Source organism: Pongo abelii, chromosome 11 (assembly GCF_028885655.2).
Source record: "Pongo abelii isolate AG06213 chromosome 11, NHGRI_mPonAbe1-v2.0_pri, whole genome shotgun sequence".
NCBI classification, from domain to species: domain Eukaryota; kingdom Metazoa; phylum Chordata; class Mammalia; order Primates; family Hominidae; genus Pongo; species Pongo abelii.
In genome coordinates, this window is record NC_071996.2 from 99574424 (window position 1) to 99598526 (window position 24103).

The following is a 24103-nucleotide window of genomic DNA, read 5'->3' on the forward strand; positions in this document are numbered from 1 at the left end:
GCTTTGTGTCATTAAAATTGTTTAAACTTTATCACTTTAAACACAAGAGAACAAGTGAGGTAATGTCTAATGTTTGGGAATAAACAGCAAACAATACTTAGTGGTGTCTACTGAAGAATGTATCAAAAATAACAAAATCTGAGCAAATCATTAAGTTTACTAGCCTATTAAAAAATTATCAAGTTGAGGCTGGGCGCAGTGGCTCACACCTGTAATCCCAGCACTTTGGGAGGCCAAGGCGGGTGGATCACTTGAGGTCATGAGTTCGAGACCAGCCTGGCCAACATGGTGAAACCCCAACTCTACTAAAAATACAAAAATTAGCCGGGAGTGCTGGCAGTTACCCGTAATCCCAGCTACTCAGGAAGCTGAGGCACGAAAGGCACAGGAAGTGGAGGTTGCAGTGAGCCAAGATCATGCTACTGTACTCCGGCCTGGGCAACAGGGTGAGATTCTGTCTCAAAAAAAAAATATATATATATATATATCAATTATCAAGTTGGGTATTTCTGTAGATGCTTCCATACAAAGCAAAAATAAACCAATCATACACCCAAAAGAATTGAAAGCAAGGTCACAAAGAGATGTTTGTACACCTATGTTCATAGCAGCATTAATCATAATAGCTAAAAGGTAGAAGCAACCCAAGAATCCATCAAGGAATGAATGAATAAAAAAAATATGGTATATGCGTATGTAAGACTTTGCAGTCTTACAAAGGAAGGAAATTCTGACACATACTACAACATGGAAGAATCTTGAAGGCATTATGTTAAGTGAAATAAGCCAGTCACAACATGACAAATACTGTATGAGTCCACTTATATGAGGTAGCAAGAGCAATCAGATTCAGAAATTCAGAGACAAAAAGTAGCATAGTGACTGCCAAGGACTGACAGAAGAGGGACACAGGGAGTTTTGTTTAATGGGTACAGGGCTTCAGAAGTTTTTGTTTTGTGTTTTTTGAGACAGGATTTCACTGTGTTGCCTAAGTTGGAGTGCAGTGGCATGATCTCGGCTCACTGTAACCTCCAGCTCTTGGACTCAAGCTATCTTCCCACCTCAGCCTCTCAAGTAGCTGGAGTGCAGTGGCATGATCTCGGCTCACTGTAACCTCCAGCTCTTGGACTCAAGCTATCTTCCCACCTCAGCCTCTCAAGTAGCTGGGATGATAGGCGTGTGCCACCATGCTTGGCTAATTTTTTAAATTTTTGTACAGACGAAGTCATACTGTATTGCCCAGGTTTGTCTCAAACTCATGGGCTCAGGCGATGTACTCACCTCAGCCTTCCAAAGTGCTGGGATTACAGGCATGAGCCACCATGCCCCAGAGTTTCAGTTTTGCAAGATGAAAGAGTTCTAGAGATTGGCTGCACAACAGTGTGAATGTACTTAACATTACTGAATTGTACATTTAAAAATAGTTAAGATAGCAAATTTTATGGTATATGTTACAATAGACTAAATGTTTGTGCTTGCCCCCTCCAAATTCATGTTGAAACCCTACTCCCAATGTGATGGTATTTGGAGGTGGGGACTTTGCGAGGTAATTAGGTCATGAGGGTAGAGCCTTCATGACTGGGATTAGTATCCTTATAAGAAGTGGCCACAGAGTTAGCCAGCTCCCTTTTTGCCATGTGTCTACACAGCCACAAGACAGCTGTCTATATGCCAGAAAGAGGGCCCTCACCAAGAACCCAACCCTGCTGGCACTCTGATCTTGGTTGTCCAACCTCCTGAACTGTGAGAAGTAAATATCTGTTGTTTAAGCAACCCAGTTTAGAGTATTCCATTATAGCAGTCAGAGCTGACCAAGACGTATATTTTACCAAATTAAAAATCTTTTAAAATCTACACATGGACTTTTTTTTTAAGTATGTACCTATGGGAGCAGAGGGGTGAAAAAACAGATGACAAAGATGAGAAATGCGATAATACAAACCATGTTTCAAGATCTAAAAAAGAAAACAATCAAATAAAGCATCAGAAGAGTGGCAGGCAGTTTTATAATTCAGTAAGAGGGGAAAACACTTTCAGAATGACTGAATAAAGACCCCCAGAAATTTGTTTCTCCATAAAAGCAATAAGAATGCTGACCAAAAAAAATGTCAAAATCAACTTTTTCACAACTCTGGAAATCAAAAATAGGCTTACAACATTATGAGGATGATTTACTCAAGAAAAATATCTGAGTCTCAGTAAGAACAGTGAGCTTTATTTTTTTTTAATTTTTTGCCCCATTTCCATCACTCTCTCCCCAGCATCACAGGACCCTTGAAAACCCAGATCCTTGTAGCCATGGTAACTATGGAAAACAGCACTCTGGCAGAGTGCGTGGACAAGGAAGCAAACAGGTCTAGAGCTCCCCAAAAAGGCCCTAACCCAGAAAATTATCACTATATGACCTGGCAGTTAGCTGGAAAAGCCCCATTCTCAGGACTTGTCTTAATAGGACGTGACTCAGTGCCCACTCAATGGGAAAAGCCGTATTCCCACAGCATGTGTTGAAAACAATCAGCTGCAATTGCCGAACACTGCAGATGCCTCGGCAGCAATACCAGCTGTGGCAAACAAGGGGCTGGTGAAACAGAGCAGTTCAACAAGAAAAAGAAGTAAAAGGCATCCAATTCATAAATGAAGAAGTAAAATGATCTCCGTTTGCAGGTAACATAATCACATATGTAGTAAACCCTACAGACTCAACAACAACAAAAAAAACCGTGAGAAATAATAAGCAGCTAGACAGGGTGGTGCATGCCTGTAATCCCAGCTACTTGGGAGACTGAGGCAAGAGGATTGCCTGAGCCCAGGAGTTCAAGACCAGCCTGGGCAACATAGTGGGATCCCCATTTCAAAAAAAAAGTTCCAGGATACAAAATCAACATTATAAAATCACTGGTGTTTCTATACACAACCAACAAACTAGCCAAAAAGGAAATTAAGAGAATAATCCCATTTACAATAGTGACAAAAAGAACAAAGTACTTGGCCAGGCACGGTGGCTCACGTCTGTAATCCCAGCACTTTGGGAGGCTGAGGCGGGCAGATCACTTGAGGTCAGGAGTTCAAAACCAGCCTGGCCAACATGGTGAAACCCTGTGTCCACTAAAAATACAAAGATTAGCTGGGTGTGGTGGTATGCACCTGTAATCCCAGCTACTCAGGAGGCTGAGGCAGGAGAACTGCCTGAACTCAGGAGGCAGAGGTTGCAGCGAGCAGAGATAGCACCACTCCACTCTAGTGTGGGCGATAGAGTGAGACTCTGTCCCAAGAAGAAAAAAAAAAAAGAATAAAATACTTAGGAATAAACTTAACCAAACAGGTGAAAGACTTGTACATCAAAAATTATAAAATATCGATGAAGAAAATTAAAGATACAGACAAATAAAAAGACATCCGTGTTCATGGATTGGAAGAATTAATAACATTAAAATGTCCACTCTACACAAAATGATCTACAGATTCAATGAAATTCCTATCAAAATTCCAATGGCATCCTTTACAGAAATTTTAAAATATCCTAAAAATTACACAGAACCACAGAACACTAATAGCTAAAGCAATCTTGAGCAAAAAGAGCAACACTAAAGGCACCACATTTCCTAATTTTAAAACATTACAAAGTTACATTAATCAAAACAGTATGGTACCAACATAAAAACAGACATATAGCCTAATGGAACCGAATAAAAAGCCAAGAAATTAATCTACTCATTTACAGTCATCTGCTCTTTGACAAGAATGCCAAGAACACACCACGGGGAAAGGATAGTCATTTCAATAAATGGTGTTGGGAAAACTAAATATCCACATGCTGAGGTGGAAGGATTGCTGCTTGAGCCCAGGAGTTCAAGCTTACAGTGAGCTATGATCATACCACTATACTCCAGCCTAGGTAACAGAGCAAGGCCTTGTCTCAAAAAAAAAAAAAGGCAAAGAACCCGAATAGACATTTTGCAAAAAAAAAAAAAAAATACAATTGGCCAACATATATATGAAAAAATGCTTAACATCACTAACCACCAGAGAAATGCAAATCAAAACCACAATGAAATATCACCTCACACTTTTTAGAATAGCTATTATCAAAAAGACAACAAGTATTGGCAAGAATTTGGAGAAAATGGAACTCTGGTACACTGTTAGTGAGAATGTAAATTGGTACAGTCATTGTGCAAAACAATATGGAAGTTTCTCAAGAAATTAAAAATAGAATTACCATATGATCTAACAATCTCATGTCTGGGTATATAACCCAAGGAAATGAAATTAGTGTCCCAAAAAGACATCTGCACTCCCATGTTCAAAGCAGCATTATTCATAATATCCAAGATATGGAAACAGTCAAATGTCCATCAATACATGAATGAATAAAGAAAATATGGTGTATGTATATAGATATATACACACAGTCATGAGCCACACAATTACATTTACCGTAGACAATGGGCTGCATAGATGACAGCTGTATTAGTCCATTTTGCATTGTGATAAAGGAATACATAAGACTGGGTAATTTATAAAGAAAATAAGTTTATTTAGCTCACGGTTCTGCAGGCTGTACAAACAGCACCAATACATGCTTGGCTTCTGGTGAGGCCTCAGGAAACTTTTACTCATGGTGGGAGGCTAAGCAGGAGCAGACGTGTCACATGGCGAGAGGAAGCAAGAGAGCTGCCAAGCTCTTTTAAACAACCACCTCTTGCATGAACTAACAGAGCAATAACTCACTCATCACCAATGGGAGGGCACCAAGCCGTTTATGAGGGATCCACCCCCTCATAAATGAGTGGGACCCAAACCTCCCACTAGGCCCTATCTCCAACATTGGGGATCACATTTCAACATGAGATTTGGAGGGAACAAATACCTAAACTGTATTAACAGTGGTCTCATAAGATTATAACACCATATTTTTACTATACCTTTTCAGTGTTTATATATGTTTAGATAGACAAATACCATTGTGTTATAATTGTCTACAGTATTCACTACAAACCTGCTGCACAGGTTTGTACCCCAAGAGCAATAAGCTATACCATATATACCATATAGCCTAAGAGTGTAGTAGGCTATATCATCTAAGTTTGTGTACATACATACTCTGATGTTCACACAATGACTAAATTGCCTAATGACACATTTCACAGAAATTATCCCCATCATTAAGTGATGCATGACTGTATATGTATGTACAATGAAATATTATTCAGTGTTAAAAAAGAAGGAAATCCTGCCATTTGTGACAACATGAATGGACCTGGGAGACATTATGCTAAGTGAAATAGTCCAGAAAGACAAGTACTGCATGATCTCACTTATATGTGGAATCGAAAACAGTCCAACTCAGACACACAGAGTAGAATAGTGGTTGCCAGGAATTCGGAAGGTGGGGAAAATGGGGATATATTCATCAAACATACAAAGTTTCAGTTATGCAAGATGAATAGGTTCAAGAAATCTAACATACCGCATGGTATCTATAGTTGGCAACACTAATTGCATACTTCAAATTTGCTAAGATGATAGATCTTAAGTGTTCTCACCACAAAAAAAAAATGACAACCATGTGAGATAACAAATGTTAACAAGCATTGTGGTGATCATTTCATAATGTATACACATATCAAAACACCAAATTATACACATTATAAATATACAATTTCTATTTGTCAGTTATACTCCAATAAAGCTGGAAAAAGGCTTATTAGAAAAAAAGGAAATGGATGTAGAAATAAAAATAAACCATTGGATTCATCAGTCAATTCAGTTTTCAATCATCTAAGAATAAAAATGTTTTCCACTTATACAGGAAGGAAAATGGCTGAAGACTCTTCAACAAAGTTATGATACATCAAATATTTCAAAATGATGCAAGTAACGGATTTTGTCAAGGCAAGTGTAAGAAGAAGGAAAAGAGATAATGATAGGCTAGAACTTATTAGGGACATATTTGAATCTCAGAATCAGTATTTACAAGGTGGATATGTTCCAGGTTCATATACACCACACGTGGAGAAGCTGGTTGCATTCACAGAACGTTGCCCAATTGGAATATATATGCCTTCAAAACCAGAAAAATTGAAGAAAAAATTAGGTGTGCTGTGCTTAAGTTTTTATTATAACTTCTAATTATGTTGTTTTTACACTATACCTTTATTTTTACTTTTGCAAATTAGTCATTTTATTAAAAAGTCATTTATTGAATTTTTCTAAATATAATAATGTTAGTCATCTATTTAAGGCTTCGATATTAACAAAGAAAAAGGATCTATTGGACCTGATGTTGGGGGAAAGACTGGCAAAAAGAAAAAACTTAAAAGGAAGATCTGGGGAATGAGATGTCCATACGGGTCTTTGCAAAGCTCTGACATATTCACATATTCCTTAGGATCTAGAATGCCACATGTATGTACTCATACCCAAGACATACCTAAGAAGGCTCTAATCTCTGGCTCACCTTGAGGATGTGTGCAAGCAGTAAGTGAAGGCTAAGGCAGAGTTGTCAACTGTCTTGCTGATTGTTGAAGATATGCCCCCAACATGTACACAGAGCTCTCAGCAAAGACTGAGATTTACTAGTCCAAGGCAATTAAGGAAATCTCTTTCAACCATCAGCTGACCACTAACATAATCAGACAGAGACTCCAGTAGCCACATATGACAAAGAATACAGACTACAGAATTCATTCTGAAGTCAATAAATAAACAACAACAAAGAGCAACAATACCACACCCTGGGGTGGGAGGAAAATCTATGTCACATTATCTTACTTGAAATGTCCACTTTTCAACAGATTTACAAGACATACAAATAAACAGTAAAGCATGGCCCATTCACAGGAAATAAAGCAGGCAATCAAAAAATCCTAGGTGTTGGACATATTAGACCAAGACTTTACATAGGCTATGTAATAGGTTCAAATTACTAAAGGAAATCATGTCTAAAGAATTAAAGTACAGTATAAAAATGATGCTTCACCAAAGAATATCAATATAAAGAAAAAAGTTTTAAAGGACCAAAAAGAAAATGTGGAGTGGAAAAATACAGTAATTGAAATGAATAATTCACTAGAGGGGTTCAATAGTAGATTTGAACAGGCATAAAAAAGAATCAGTGTACTTGAAGATATATCAACTGAGGTTATGCTGTCTCAGGAACAGAAAGAAAAAGAACAAAGAAAAATTAACAGAGCTTCAGAAACCTGTGAAACACCAACAAGCAAAGCAACATATGCACACTCGGAGTTCTAGGAAAAGAGGAAAGAAATTGAAAGAATACTTTTAAGATTAGTGGCCATACACTTCTTGAATTTGATAAAAATCATTAATCTATGTATCCAGGAGGCTCAAACAAACTCCAAACAGGATAAACTAAAAAAGATTCACACCAAGGTACATCATAGTCAAAATCTCAAAACACAAAGAGAGAAACGAAAGCAGTATGAAAAAATATTCCGGCATGTACAGGGAACCTGAATAAAATTTAACAGTTGATTTCTCATTAGAAACCAAGGATGCCAAAAGGCAGTAGTATAACAATTCAAACTGCTGAAAGAAAAGGTCAACCAAGACTTCTATAACTGAAAAAAAGATATCCTTCAAAAATGAAGGCAAAATTAAGCCATTCTCAAATAAGCAAAACTTGAGAGAATCTGTCACCACCACATTCTACAAGAAATACTAAAAGGAGTTCTTGAGGATGAAATAAAAACAACACCAAACATTAACTCAAATCCACACAGAAATAGAGTATTGGTAAAGCTATCTACACACAGAAGATAAATATATTTGTATTTATAACCCTTTCTTTTTATCTAATTTAAATGACAATTGCATAAAGCAATTATTTAAAAAGTGTAGTCATGGGTTTATAATGTATAAAGATGTAATCTGTATTACAATAAGAGCAAAGTGAAGTATTGGAGTGAAGTTTTGTATACTTCTGAATTTAAGTTGATTAATCTGAACTAGGTTGTTTTAAGTTAAGAAGTTAATTGTAATCCCCAGAGCAACTACTAAGAAAATAACTCAAAAAATATCATAACAGTATCATCAGGAATTATAGAGTAAAGACCTATGAAAATCTCCTCCTCCAGAAAAATGTCAACAAGAGAATTAAAATGGTACACTGGAAAATATATATTTAACACAAGATAAGACAGTAATGGAACTCAGGAACTCTCCTACAAGACAAGTAGAAGACATGTAGAAAACAAACAGGAAAGAGACAGACATAAATGCTACTTGATTATCAGTAATTACATTAAATGTAAGTAAATTAAACAATCCAGTCAAATGGCAGAAATTGGCAGAAAATACTTTTTAAGTGATACAACTATATGCTGTCTACAAGAGATACTGTATATTCAGAGATAAAAGTAGAATAAAAATTTTAAGTCAAAAATATATATACCATGTGTTATGGGATGAATTGCCCTCCTATAAAAAAACTTCATATATTGAAGTACTAACCCCAAGTAGTTCAAAATGTAACTAAATTTGGAGATACAACCTCTAAGAAGTAATTAAGTTAAAATGAGGCCATTAGTATAGACCTTAATCTAATCTGACAGGTGTCCTTATAAGAAGAGGAAATTTTGACACACAGATAGACACCAGGGACATACATGCACAGAGGAAAGCCTATATGAGAACACAGCAAGAAGGTGACCACCTGAAGCCAAGGACAGAAGCCTCAGAAGAAATCAAACTTGCCAACACCTTGATCTTATACTTCCAGCCTCCAGAACTGCAAGAAAATAAATTTCTGTTGTGTAAGTCACCCAGAGTGTGGTACTTTCTATGACAGCCCTAGCAAACCAATACAACATGATAACAGCAACCAAAAAAAGAGTTGGAGTGATAATATTAGTATCAGACAAAATAGACTTTAAGACAAAAATTGTTACTTAAGACAAAGAAGGATATTCTGTAATGATAGGATCAATTGAAAAGGAAAACGTAATGATTATAAACATATATGCACTTAACAACAAGGCAGCAAAATACACGGGCAAAAACTGACAAAGCTAAAGGGAGAAATGGACAACAACAGTCAGAGACATCAATACCCCACTTTTCCTAATGGATAAAACAACTAAAGATTAACAAGGACAGTTATAACACCAAAAGCACAAGGAACCATTTTTAAAAAGGTAAGTTGGATTTCATTAAATTTATAAACTTTTCTGCTTCAAAAGACACTATCAATAAAGTGAAAAGACAATCTACAAAACAGAAGAAAATATGTGCAAGGCATATATCTCTTAAGGGTCTAGTATCCGTAATACAAAGAAGTCTTAAAACTCAACAATAAAAAGACAACTCTATTTTTTAAATTAGCAAAGAATGTGAATAGACAATTCCTCAAAGAAGATAAATAGTTAAATAACCAATAAGCACATGAAAAAAATGTTCAACATCATTAGTCATTATGGAAATGCAAACCAAAACCTTAATGAAATACAACTTCACACCTGCTACAATGGCAAAAAAAGAAAAAAAAAAGTGGGAAAGAGGTAGAGAAACCGGAGCTCTCATACATCATTGATTAAAATATAAAATGTTGCACCTACTTTCTGTTAATCAGGTCCTCAAAACACAGATTTACCATATGGCCCACAATTTTACTCCTAGGTATATATGCAAAAGAACTAAAAACATACATCCACACAAAAACTTTTACATAAATGTTCATAGCAGCATTATACATAATAGCTGAAAAATGAGACCATCCTCATTGTCCATCAACTGATGGATGGATAAACAAAATGAACAAAACTCATACAGTGAAATATCTGGTCATTCAAAGGAGTGAAGTACTGACACATGCTACAACATGCATAAACCTTAAAAATATTATGCTAAGTGAAAGATGCCAGTCACAAAAGACTTCATATTATATGATTTCATTCATACAAAATGTCCAGAATAGGCAAATCTAGAGTAGCAGTTGATAAGAGTTTGGGAGCAGGAAAAATGGGAAGTAACTACTAATGGGTATATAGTTTCTATTTAGAGGTGATAAAAAGGTTCAGGAATTAGATAGTGGTGATGGTTGCATACTGTTGTGAATGTACTAAAAAGTACTGAATTGACCCCGGGCACGATGACTCACACCTGTAATTCCAGCACTTTGGGAGGCCAAGATGGGAGAATCACTTGAGGTCAGGAGTTCAAGACCAGCCTGGCCAACATGGCAAAACCCCATCTCTACTAAAAATACAAAGATAGCTGGGCATGGTGGCATGTGCCTGTAGCCCCAGCTACTCGGGAGGCTGAGGCACGAGAATCACTTGAACCTGGGAGGCAGACGTTGCAGTGAGCCGAGACCACACCACTGAACTCCAGCCTGGGCGATAGAGTGAGACTCTATCTCAAAAAAATAAAAATAAAAGATAAAAATAATAAGTACTGAATTATACACCTTAACATTGTGAATTTTATGGTATGTGAATTATATCTCAATAAAGCTGTTTTTTTTAATTTAGTTAGGAAAATGAACACCTACAGAAAGACTTCCAAGATAGAAAATAAACTTTATTTTGTCTTATAATCAGTTTAGGTCAAGAAACATTCATTGATTTGGACTATGATAGATGCTAGGGATGTAAAGATAAATAAACCATGGCCGAGCGCGGTGGCTCATGCCTGTAATCCCAGCACTTTGTGAGGACAAGGCAGGTGGATCACGAGGTCAGGAGATTGAGACCATCCTGGCTAACACAGTGAAACCCTATTGCTACTAAAAATATAAAAAATTAGCCGGGAGTGGTGGTGGGAGCCTGTAGTCCCAGCTACTCAGGAGGCTGAGGCAGGAGAATGGCGTGAACCCAAGAGGCGGAGCTTGCAGTGAGCTGAGATTGTGCCACTGCACTCCAACCTGGGTGACATAGTAAGACTCCATCTCGAAAAATAAAATAAAATGAAATTAATAATAATAATAATAAATTATCCTTACCCTGAAGAAATTTAGTCTTTAACAAATACAATAAGTAGCAAATCATTAGGAAGAATTTTGGTTTCTTCATCTGGTTTTCACTCGCAAAATATGTAATTTTACCACAACAAACTTCAATTGAAAACCCAGCAAAATTCAATTTCAGTAGCCACCAAATTCAATAACCAGATGCTGAAGATAAACTAACTCAAATTCTAGCTACAGTTACACTTCTCTTGTAGCACAAGAAGGTCCCAGCTATGGTCCAGCATCCTTGCCCTGACTGCCTTGTTGCAGTGTGTGATCCTAGCTTGAGGATGCCAAGTACTTTCTGTTTCTGTATTTCCTTGCCCTTGCCTCAACACCTGCTTACTGTTTTTACAAAACCTAGATTTTATTCCTTTAGGCAACTAACCCTTTCTTCAAACACCACTGAGGTTCTTCAGATTATCACAGATTTTAAATCAGGCCATCAAAGCATATACAGCTCCCTTCTTTTACGTCTTTTTATTTCATTTTCTTGGTAGAGATCCATAACGCCTGTGTCTGGTGCCCTGCACTGAAGAAGCCAGGTATCAAAACCACCTCATACATTCAGTTGATCCAGAACAGGTACTGCGAACCAGACACAGACACCACGACAGCACATGAATTTCATTTGGCATGAGCTGTTCTGAAAACAGTATACTTACCAACAAATTACACCCAAGAGATGTTTTACATGCAAACTTACATGTAATTAAGTTTAGCTTCACTTGAAAAATCTGAAGATTTGGGCCATGCTGGGCCCAAATTCCCATGTGGCAACAATAAGGTGAGCCAAGTGGGGACATTGCCTTTCCTTTTGATGAAGTGTGTCTCTCCATGATCCTCACCACTCCACAAGGCTACCATGCACAACACATCCAGCTGGTTTCCTTTGTGACCTGTTGGCTCTGGAGGTATTGGAGTTTGAGACAAGTCCATGTCCAGGGAGTTAGAAGTTGTGTCCAATCATAAAGCGATCTCTTGGTTTAGGGTCGTATTGCCATGCTCTTCTACTTATGACAACCTCTCCTAGTTTCTCATGCCAACAACTGCTTCTTCTTCCTGTAATCAACAATCCTAAATATCACCTACATACCCGAACTACCCCAGGGAACTCCTGCAGAGGCATCTTCTGGCCTGGCAAGCTCCTATATGAAGTTGCAAAATTCCAGACCACATGGCAGAAGGCACTGAGGATCTCGTCCATAGACTGAAGAAATCTTCATTTCCACACTTACTTCTCTTTGAAGATAAATACTCCTAAATTTCTGAGTTCTGATTATTTAAAACGATGTTTCTCAAACTTTACTGTGCATCCAACATATGTGAGGATCTTTTAAAAATGCAGATTCAAATTCAATAAGTCTTGTGTGGAGCCTGAGAGTCTGCATTTCCAACAAGCTCCCTGGTGATCCTGATGCTGCCTGAACTGTGGACCACACTTTGAATAGCAAGGAGTCAGAAGACTTACGAAGGAAGAAAGTTCTGAGATGAGAGTTATCTGAATGAATTAGGCCTCCAAGACTTGACTTTCTGACATTTTAAAAGTCCAAAATGTTAATCTTTTAGTATCCTGTGTCAATTAATATCTGATCTATATAAATAACAACCCTTCATAATGGTCCATGAAGAAGAAATAGATGGTTCCTTTAGCCATTAGGCATTGGTTATTGAATATTCACTATGTGATCAATACTGGGCATTACACAGGGGCATCTGCCAAGTTTCCATATATTTAAAGTGCTTAAAATCTAGTTGGCAAGAAGACTAATGGAAAACAATAACTAGTGTACCACCTAAAACAGCAGATGATTAAGATTTTAATTGCTACAAACGAGTGATTCCCAAGAGGGTAGCATACCAGCATCTGGGTGGAAGGCTAAACACACTGTCTCCCAGCTCCTCCTATAAGATACTTACTCCACCCTTATTCTTACTGTCAATCACTGACAAGGGAAACTACACTGAATTCCAGGAATGGCATATTCTTCAGAAGGATGAGGTGGGAAAAATGACAAAAACCACTGTTTTTAAATTGCATACAGAAGGGCAATGGAGACCTGGGGCCTGAAAGAGTAAGTAGAAGTGGTGGGCATTCCAGGTGGGAGTTGCTTCCTGTGGTAGAAGTACTGAGGTGGAGATGAGTCTAGGGTATTTATGGGACAGGAAGAAGACCTGTCTAATTAAAGTAAACTAGAGTGTCCCACTCACCATCACCCTATTCTTAGTGGAGGAAGCATGGAAATTATCTCCTAAAAACCTGATGACCACCTGTTAAAAACACTGAAGAGATATTTCTTTACAGAAAGGCTGAACTAGTTTACCTCTCAGATCCTTTCCAATTTTTCCTCAAGTGCAGAACAAAATTCTGATTCTCCTCTAACCCATAATTCTAAATTGAATCACTTGTCTTGCCTGCTGTTGACCATGGCAGACGAGTGAAGACAATGTGGATGTGTAAAACTCCCTATAAATTAAAAAAAACAAACAAACACCTAAATCACTGCATTAGGTTAAGCATTCCATGGCTGCTCAGCATCCCCAATTCTCTAAGACTGTTCTCATAGGGCTATTTTCAACTCTGTCATCAATCATCTTTGTGACTCTTCCCTGAACCCTTTCCAAATTATCCTCATCCCTCTTATATAGGCAAGTGATGAATTACACTTCAGGTTTTCCCTGAGCACTCCATCTAAAGGAAGTCTCAGTTACACAACATTCTCTGCCAAAGCCCACCTCGACAAAGCACTTAATGTCCTTCCAACTAGGTTTTTTCATTTGTTGCTTATGAAATATTTAAAATATACATTTAGAAGTTCATATTGTTAAGAAGTTAATATAACAGTAGCCCATATACCAAATATTACTTCCTTAATTTACAGTCAATGTGGACATCTAACTCTCTAATAAAAAAAATTCATAGTCTAAGATTGTGGCGTATGGCTTTACTTGTTAATAATTTTCCCTTCCTTGTTTGTCTTTGCTATGATTCACTGTGGCCTAAGTATATTACTGAGGTATACCATACATACCAACACCCAGATTTAACAAACATTAATATTTTTGCCATATTTGTTTTGCAATTATATACTTATTTATTTATTCATATCTGTGTGGCCTATTTTCCATTAGATTCTGTCTCATCTAGACAGAGCCATGTCTGATTATTAACCTCTTTTATACCCATTACTTAGCATAGAGCCTGGCATATAAGGTTCAATGAATAATGCATGAATGACTTTTGTCCTAGTATTAAATAAGGGCCATCACAATAGATGACTTATTAAACAAAAGACAATGATTCCATCTTTATTGAAAGTCCAAAGAGGGGAAAAAGGAAATGAGTCTTTATTGAAGAATGGGGGTTTACATTTAAATGCATGCTATAGCTGGATATCAGACATTAGGATGAGTTAGTTGAGCAAGGTACAGAACTTCCCTTCCCTAGGGGCTCCTTTCCCTTGTTCCCTGAATAGCACATATATCTGCCTAGATAACAATGATACAGAAGATGAGCTCTTCTAGCTCATGTAGCTTAGAGATGCCAACTCAATGGCTTAAAAAAGGGGAGAACAAAGCAGAAGAAGGAGGAAGAGAAGAAGAGAGGAAAAAATGGAGGGAGGAAGGGGTGGGGGCCTATACGGAGGGTATCCAAGACCACTATAAGACCAGAAGAACTCATTCATTTTTTCTAAATTATGCCAACAGCAATATAGATTATGTCCTGAAAACCTTTGAGTATGAAGTCCATTTGGATGAAATGAAGTGAAGCCTAAGGCAAAAACTTAAGAAAGGTCATATCCAACCGTCAGAGAAATCTGACAGTTTTCTCTACCTCCTTCAGCCTGTACTCCCTGCCACCCAATATCTTAATGCAAAATCCTAAAAGTCTGGGTCCCTCCCGCCATGGTTCTCTACATGCTCTCAAATACCAAATATACACTTGTGTCTACTCCCCATCAAAACTTACTGGGTCTAAGTTCTATTACTTTGAGCTCTTATTCTTCCAGCAGGTCACTGAGAGATACTATGCTTATTATATAAATGGCTGTCCATTACTGAAAATATCACTTCCTTAATTTACAGTCAATGTGAACTTCCAACTCTCTAATAAAAAGTTTCATAGTCTAAGATTGTGGCATATTGTTTTATTTGTTAATAATTCTCCCTTCTCTCTCTGTCCTTGCCATGGTTCACCACAGGCTAAGCATATGACTTAGGTATACCACTTGATATAACACAAATCATTTCTAATCACTGTCATAAAGAAATGTTTTTCTCACTCCACAGATATCTTACTCCACAGATAAAATATTACACAAGCACCTTTCCACTATGCACTAGCATATGTCAGCTTGGGGAAGCAGTCTTACACTCACTGCCCATCACTTTGCACAGCAAACTCATAGACACAGGGGCCACAGTTTGGTTGAATCCATAGTTTCCACTGTTTCTTTTTGTATTTCCTCAAGATCAGAGGGTACTACATCTTCTCCATGAAGTGGGTAGCACGTGGATTGGCTTCTTTCTAAGTACAACTTCTTTTCTTCACGAAGCCATCACCTTATCTGTACCTGAGCCTAGTACCCTGTCAGTTCTGTCCCCTGAGCAACTTTTCCACTCTCATGAATAATGGTTAACCAAAAAAAAATAAAAAATAAAATAAAAAACTCTTCCTATAGCACAAGTTTTCAGTGATAAATGAACAAAAGCATCACCGAGCACTCATTTCTGAACAAATGCCAAAAGCTGATTCATTCTCTGCATGACATCGGTGGTTTCATCCAACCATAAAGTGAAATATCTGCTAGCGTGCACTTGATAGTAATCGCTCTTCCACACTCCACTCCACTGATATTATGCCACAGCCAACCATGTTATTTGACAAAGGAGTTTTGTCAATAACTTCTGGTTTCTCTCTAAGGATAATGTTTGTCTTTAACTTTCCAGCTGATTTTCCAAGTGTCTCTTCAATAATATGACTCATACTTATTTTGCTACAAGGATCCTTTAATGATGCTAATAAAATTATAATCTCTTACCTACCTTTAGCCATATAATACATTAATTTTATAAAGGAAAGCATTATTGTGTGCTTGTCCTAGAAAACTTCAATAGTGTAACAGAGAAGCCACTGTGCTTTGTTTGAAAATGACACAAAAACATCCATGGCTTCATGCCACTATTGGACAAAGTTTCATAACAGGCAACGATTACGGATTCGTTTGGTCCTAATGGGGATAGTAAGTCCAATAAAAAATAGTTTTGAGATAGTCATTGTCATATTTCCACTTGCACTTTTCAATTTCAGCTACTGTTCTGAAATTGTCACTCTCAGAGATTCCCTTGTCTCTATACATACATATTCCCATTTTATATGCAGTGGGATTCAGTTCTCTAAGTATGTTTATGGTATTCTGAAATGTAGCATTTACAGTACTATTTTCATCACTATTTTTACACTTCAATGAACTACTTTTGAACCACTTATCTAGTTTTGTGAAATGGGAATACAATTTAAGAACAGCAAAAACAAAAAACATTCTTTTAACAAATCAAAAATAAGTAAATGATATAAAAATTATATTAACAAACATGAAGTGGACCATTAACAAAATGTAAGCTATACGCACTCACCAGTGCAGTCTTTGCAGCACAAACACAATCTTAAATATTATAATAAGTTTTAAGAACATAAGGGGATGTCTGCTGAAATCATAATTAAATGGCCTATCTCAAGGCCCTACATGCTTTGCAACACCCACACCACCCTTCTGGTCTCATTTCTGACTCCCCCCTTGTCACTCCACCCCATCATGCTGATCTTGCAAATCTTTGAACATATCCAAACACATTCTTTACTCAGGGCCTTTGCACTGGCCATCCTGCAACTCTATCCCTCAGGTATTTGTATTAAGCAACTTCTCTTACCTTCTGTTAACTCTTTGCTTAAAGTCTCCTTCTCCATGAAGCCTACTCAACCACACTTACCCTGTCCTACTTTCTCTTTCTTCCAAAGCACTCATCTCCTTCTAGCATCATATATAATTTAGCTATTTGGTTTATTATCTGTCTCCCCCCTCCCACCTGCCTGCCCCCAACAGAACGAAAACTCCACAAGGTCAGAGATCTTTGTTTTATTCATTGATATATTCCCAGCACCTAGATCAGAGACTAACCCACAGATGGAGCTCAATACATATTAGTTGAATGAACAAATAAATGAATGGATGAATGAATTAAATTTTTTCATTGCTTTTCCCTTCTAACCACCAAACTGCCTATGGATCTTTGAGAATTAAAAAGAAAATGATAAGCCATCAAAGGTTTTTAAGCAAAAGAATTATATCAACAGAATGGTATTAAAATAGACAAAGTCGGGAGATGATTTAAAGTTTGGAGAGGCTAGATCCAAAGAGTTTAGTTAAAAAGTCAACCAATGAAAGAGATAAGGAAGGGCATAAATTTCCAATTACCAGGACTTCTTAAGTGGTTTATTTCAAACCTACAATTCACATATCCGTAGATACATTATCAATGTTTATCTATACATACATTGCATACACACACATACACATATACGTTGAACAAGCCTAGAAGCAGCTAAGGACATTTCTCCATCATATGGATATAATACATATACAAGCTTATGACTTGAGTCATAGTTAGAATAGCCATAAATCCTAGTGTTCCTGGCACAGTCTCAGTTTATACTTGTTGATCTAATGCTCCTTCCAGTTAGTACCATATTTTACTCTCAAAAGTGTCCTTGTCTGGATTTTTTTAAATTACATAGTCATCCTACTTATAAAAGAGATACATAGGCCGGTCACGGTGGCTCACGCCTGTAATCCCAACACTTTGGGAGGCCGAGGAGGGTGGATCATTTGAGGTCAGGAGTTCAAGACCAGCCTGGCCAACATGGTGAAATCCTGTCTCTACTAAAAACACAAAAATTTGCTGATGGTAGTGGTGCATGCCTGTAACCCCAGCTACTTGGGAGGTGGAGGCACGAGAATCGCTTAAACCCAGGAGGCGGAGGATGCGGTGAGCCAAGATCGCACCACTGCACTCCAGTCTGGGCAACGGAGTGAGACCCTGTCTCAAAAAAAAAAAAACACATAAATTTCTTCTTATTTAGACATGCTGACCAAGCTTTTGAGGACGTCAGTGGAGTGAGTTTGGGAAAGGTGACAGCCATAAAATTAATTGTAACATCCATTGGCCAACATAGTAAGTGAGCTGTGTTACAAACACACAATTCTTTGGTAAAGGAGCATAGCAACTACCGCAGAAGCAAATGCCACAAGCTTCATATATCTAACTTGGGTAAAGAACCCAAACCCTTGCCAGGTCACCTGCACAATGTCAAACCCCCAAGAGAATTTTCATGTGGTGAACAGACACAACAGTTCTCCCTCTCTGCGACCCCTCTGTATGAAAAGCTGAGACCCAAACCAAACACTGGAGACACAAGAGAGTACAGAAAACAAAAGCCCTCCTATTATCCTCATGGCCCTGAGAGCTTGGAAACTAAGAGAATGTGGAATCAAGTCTCACAACAACACTTGTGTTCTGGAATCTCAATAAATATCCAAGATCTGGACCAGACACTAGATCTTGAAACTTGCATTCCTACCTCTAAGAGCCATGGTAACCATCAGGTCTGCAAACAGGTTTTGTAGAAACTGCTCTCCCAAATCACAGGATTTGTCCCAATTGGTGTCAGCTCTAGATATATGGACAGGTGCTAATTCATATTGTGCTTGAAGACAATAATAATATGGGCTTACAGCCATGGCAGACGCTTAGTAACTTAAGAATAAAATTATTTTATTCACTATGTGTGTAAATAGATGACAAGCAATTATCTCATTCTCCTATCTTCCTTCCTCCTATTTCATTTTTTCTTATATATTTTTCAGGTTTAAATTTTTCTGATTTTCTATCTTTGCATTTAATAAATAAAAGACTGAAATAAGGCAAGACTCAAAATCTGGTGTCGGAAGAGGGGTGATGAAAAAAAATTCAGGATTCCTTAATATCTAGGGTGACCAGATAATTATCACCCAAACCGGGACACTTTTACATGTGAAAGGGGGTGCTTTTGATAATTAAGATAAACCAACAGGAGTAAACTGGCACCGTCACAAGCAAAGCAGGGCATCTGGTCACCTTTCTAATCTCTCATTCATATCCTGATACAAAAGGCATCCTGTGTGTAATGAAGCAACCTCTGCCTCTGTTAAATCAATCAAACTTCAAACATAGTCCTCCCTCTTTCAGGCCAGGCCTGGCTTTTGATAACAGAGCTGGAAAGGTTTTCACCCAATGCTGCCATTCCCTGTCCAACACACCAAGCAAAACTGGTTCCAGTTTTTCCCAAGAAAGCAGTCAGCAATGCACAAGAATGTGGATCCAGGCCAGGCCCACAGCAAGCCCCAGGCTAGAAGCCTCTGGTTTCTCTTAAAGAACACTTCACAACACAGAAAGCCACCTGGTTAGAGGTTACACAGATACCAACCATATAGACTTAACAAGCATTTTGAATGCAAGATCATTTCATTGATGTGTAGGTACATATTAAAACTGGGAAGATCCCAAAAGCCACCTCTCCTGCAAAACACATTCATCTAGGAGAAAACACCAAAGCATCTGTCCTCAACTATAGGTAACAACCTTGGTTTCTTTGCCTTTGGCTGAAATCAGTGTTGCAAAAGCCTTTTAAAAGAGTAAGAAAATATAGATTTTTCTCCCAAGATCACATTGCCCAAGTGAAACAGAACCAGTGCTTACTTTTATTTTTTGTCTCCTGTTCAGAGGGGTCAAACATTGCTCATATTCTTCATTAAATTTAGTCCTGTGGCTGGCAAATGTTAATTTACTGGAATATTTTCCTTCGCATTCATAAAGAGGGAAAACTAGATTTGTGATCTGGTTGCAATCTACAGCACACAGATAATCCACAACAGTGGTAGGCGCAGAAAAGCTCCAGCTGGTTTATCTCAAATGTTCAGAACGATTTTGATTTCTTTACCGACACCACAGTCATTCATAAAGATTCATTGCCAAATGTTGCCTAGTACCGTGATGGAGGCGATGGTGAAGCGAATGTCTTAGGCTGGGAAATCATCATGGTGCCCAAACCTCAGAGTCTGCGGCCAAATGCTGGGGATTAGGAAACCACCTGTCACGGAGATGGTGAAGGAAACTGGATTCAAACTAATGCAGACTAAAGTCTTTCCAGCCAGAAGACGGTTTGAGTCCAAGGGGCCATTTATATACAAGAGCTAAGAAAGGTGCAACTGATTTTCCCCCAGAAGCAGCACGATTATTTTTAAGTTCAAAGACATTTTTGTTAATAAACTGCTTCACACAACCACATCGAAGCCAAAATGTGCCAATGAAATAATCAAAACAAATAGCTCAATTGGGACTTCTTGAATGTTCAACAAAAAGAAAAATTAAAGCTGGTTAGACTGCTGGATAGTAATGTTACAGTGTCTCCTTTAAGAGATCAAAATGTCTTTGCCACCCTCCACCCCACCCTACCCCACCTCTAATAGTGAAGTGGATAATTTCTGAAGAATACAATGACCCTTTATGCCTGGCTTCTCTAGTCTGCTAGGGATGCCATCTGTCTCCCACGCTATATAAACAATCCCCGCAGGAATCTTCTGATGACCAAACAGATTAGCAAACTCCAGATTTTCACACCATTAATAATATCCCCATCCAGATTAGGCCTTTTATTTTAATAACTCCAAAGATAAAGTCAATAACTGATCTTTCTTTCTTTGTAGATAATGTGTGTGTCATTTTAAAGATAACCTCTTGGAACATACAGCCATCTGTTGGGAAGAGAAAGAAAAAAAGCTCTCTCTAGGCAACAGAAGAAATGAACCCTTGAGGGAATAGGAGAAATAGTAAAAAGAAAATCATATTTATAAGACAAACACATGGAGAGCTCTACTAATTACACTAAAATATTCTTCTTCTAAATGACAAACTATAGAACACTACTCCAGAAAAGACAAGTTTCACACTTTCACAAAGGTACATATATACGAAAACAGAGTTTGCGTGAGTCTAGGACAGTGAAAGCAGAAATCATATCCAAAAAGCTAAAGGCCCCCTAAGTTTGCATGCTGTCCACCTCTATCTGTAATGATCACAAATGTTTTCCTTCCTGAAGTTTAATATCGATTGAACCCTTGTAACTCTAATTGTGAGCTCTCTGTACTGACTCCAAAGACTTCTAACTCTAAAAGAAATCAATGTGCCTGTAAAGATGTTCTCTAAATTAATAATAATAAACGACGAAAAGCACCCGAGCGCTGCTAATAGTGAAGACAAGGCATGAGAGAGTCAGACCTCTGCAGTCGCGCGTCCTCGGAAACGTCTACGTCTAAATCTGCAGCCCCAGTGTGCTCCAGGCCCCAAGCTCCAGCAGAGGATGTTCACGGCACATTCCCAACCAAAAAAGAAATGAAGCGTCCTCTCCCTCAATTGATGCTCAAATAGACCCCAAAGTCCCAGTTTCCCGGGAGAACCAAACCATCCAACACATCCTGGTGCCTCTCGCCCGCGTTTCTGGGCAGCGGAAACCGAAATGTCAAATGAATGACCGCGCCGGGGCGCAAGGGAGGAAAAACAAAGCCACCTCCCGCCGTCCGCTACCTGCGGCGAGGGCCGCGCGCTCACCTGGGCTCTGCGCCCGTCGCCACAGGCTGCGGGTGGGGACCCGGCCGCGGGGCGGGAGGGCGCCCCCGAAGTCGCCCGGACCCGCGGCCCCGGCGTCCTGCGGCCAGTCCGTGCGCGCCGCGGGGAAAGCAGGCGGCCGGGGGCGCCGCCGCGCGTTGCATGCAGCTCCCGGCTGCTGCGGCCGCTGCCACGGAGCGGAGAGTCTCTGCGCTGCAGTCCACGACCCCGAGACCGCGAGAAGCGCCCGGAGAGACGCAGCGCAGGGGCAGAGCGCGCCCAGCGCGCCCGGCGCGCTCCTCAGCGGCTCTTCCCGCCGCCCTCCGCCGCGGGCTGGGTCTCGGCTCGCCTTTGTGCTGGCATCTTCCTAGCTCCCAGCGACACCCAGAGCTCCCGAGGCGGCTCCGCGCCGCCGCCCACCCCCGGGTTACGCCACGGCCCCCGCGCGACCCGCCGATTGTGTCGAGTCAGCAGCGGCGGCGGGGACGCGCGAAGCCATGGCTCCAGCCCGCGCTCGGGAGGGCGCCGGGGGTCCTGCGCCTCCGGGAGGTTTGTGGCCGAGCGCGGCGCGGCCCCGAGCGGCCCCGCAGCGCCCGGCTCCCCGCCGCTCGCTCTCCCGGCGCCGACCCGCCCGCGTCGCCACCCTCTCCCCGCTCCCCGCCGCCACCTTCCTCCCGCCCGGGTGCCGGGCGTCCGCTCCAGCCGCGGCGCCCCGGTCCGCGGAGAGCGAAGTGTCCGGCCCCCTCACCTCCAGCCGTGCCGGCGCCCCTCCCGCTAGACGCTTCGGCGGCATCTGCCCCCACCGCCCTGCGGGACGCTGGGCTGAGAGCTGCCGGCACGTCGGGGACCGGTGGAAGGGAGGCGGGGGCAGAGGACAGGAGGGACAGCCAGACCTTGGCCAGCGGGACCTCCCTGAGGAAGGTGCGGAAGAACGGGGCGGGTGCGGCCGGGCGGAGGACGAGTCCCGAGGCTGCGGCGGAGCCTGAGTTGCTCTCCTTCTGCGAAGTCGAAGGACAGGAGGATTCCTAGAGGCGTCGCGGAGGATGGAGGAGACCCTCTGAGGTCATGCAGACAACACTGTTCCTCAACCCCACCAGAAAGCTGAATAGGGGAGTGTCATGCCTCGGTTTCCCCAACTGCAAGGGCAAGACGGTAATACTCATGTCGCACACACAGGGTGTGGTCACGATGAAAAAATGGATTATTGAAAGCGTTCCCGGATACTTTGCCTAAAGAGGGCACTAAAATTTAAAATTACTGTATTAATACTTTCAGCTTTCTGTTTACTTCTATAGCATCTTCATCAACCAGTCCCACGTAGGAGAAAAAGTAAAAATGCTAAAGTGTAAATATATTGTGGCCCTCCCCACCCACCCTTGCATCTGTCCAGATGTAGAGAAGATTTATTCAATTTTACAATTTAACTATATCCATATGGAGTAAGTCCCCAAAGAATGGATAGCCATTCCTTTGGGATTTTCGAGTATGTGTGCTCACTATTATCCATCTCTCCGCCTTTTCTGGTAACAGCAGTTCATTATTCCTATGGGAACTGCCCTTCCCCCTCACCCACAATGAGTCTTTGTGGCTCCAGGGTACTGACACCTCCCACCCTCAACCCCCAGAACTAGCCAGTCATCTTCCGGACCGCAGTGATCGGTTCTGGGATGGGCATGTTGATCCAGGAACTCGGCCTGGGGCTTTCGATGTATTACTGCAGAAAAATAAGCTCTTTAAACTAGGATAACTAAATTGGAAGGATATAAGCCTATGGTAACGAGGACCAACAGTGCATGCCAATGAAGCCAACTTTGAGGGAAGAAAAGCTGCCGGTGAGAGGGTGATGTCCCACTCAGGAACCTCAGGAGGTAGATGTGTCTGCAGTGAACTCTATCCTTGAAGCCAATAAATCCTCTCTCTTTTATTTCAAGTCAGTGTCAGCTGTGTTTTGTCACATGTCGCAAAGGAGCCCTGACTCCTTAGTCCCCTGGATCTATCAGCCCAGGCATCACTGTTAGGCTCCTCCACAGAATCAATGAGCCCCACCCTCACAAAAGGCCCAATTCCAGTTCTTGCTGGAAGAACAGGGATCCTAGAGGTCTGTTCCCACATGATGTTCTCCTTCACAACTTTCTCAAATCCAGCAACCCCACACCTGCAATCCTTAGCTTCTTGTGTTGATTAACCACTATGTTACATTCTAGTCAAAATGGGCCAGGTGCAGTGGCTCACACCTGTAATCATGCCTGAGGCAGGAGGATCTCTTGAAGCCAGGAGTTTAAGACCAATCTGGGCAACATAGTGAGACCCCACTAACACAGGAACAGAAAACCAAACACTGCATTTTCTCACTCATAAGTGGGAGCTGAACAATGAGAACACATGAACACAGGAAGAAGAACATCACATCAAGGAGGAGGGGCCTATCGGGGG

At 40.3% G+C, this 24103-nt stretch overlaps 1 protein-coding gene across 7 annotated transcripts in view; it reads right to left on the reverse strand.

Annotated features, from left to right (window-relative positions):
* HECW2 (HECT, C2 and WW domain containing E3 ubiquitin protein ligase 2) overlaps positions 1-22808 on the reverse strand; it is a 399402-nt gene extending 376594 nt beyond the window's left edge. For 3 of the 7 annotated variants that reach the window (XM_063712951.1, XM_063712950.1, XM_054549600.2), the window contains exon 1: positions 22419-22547. The gene's annotated coding sequence lies outside the window, so the exon portion shown is untranslated. Of the gene's footprint in view, positions 1-21343; positions 21640-21673; positions 22233-22418 lie in introns of those variants that run through there. The other 4 variants (XM_063712948.1, XM_063712946.1, XM_063712947.1 and 1 more) reach the window with 4 other exon arrangements.
* Between the last annotated feature and the right edge of the window lie 1295 nt (positions 22809-24103).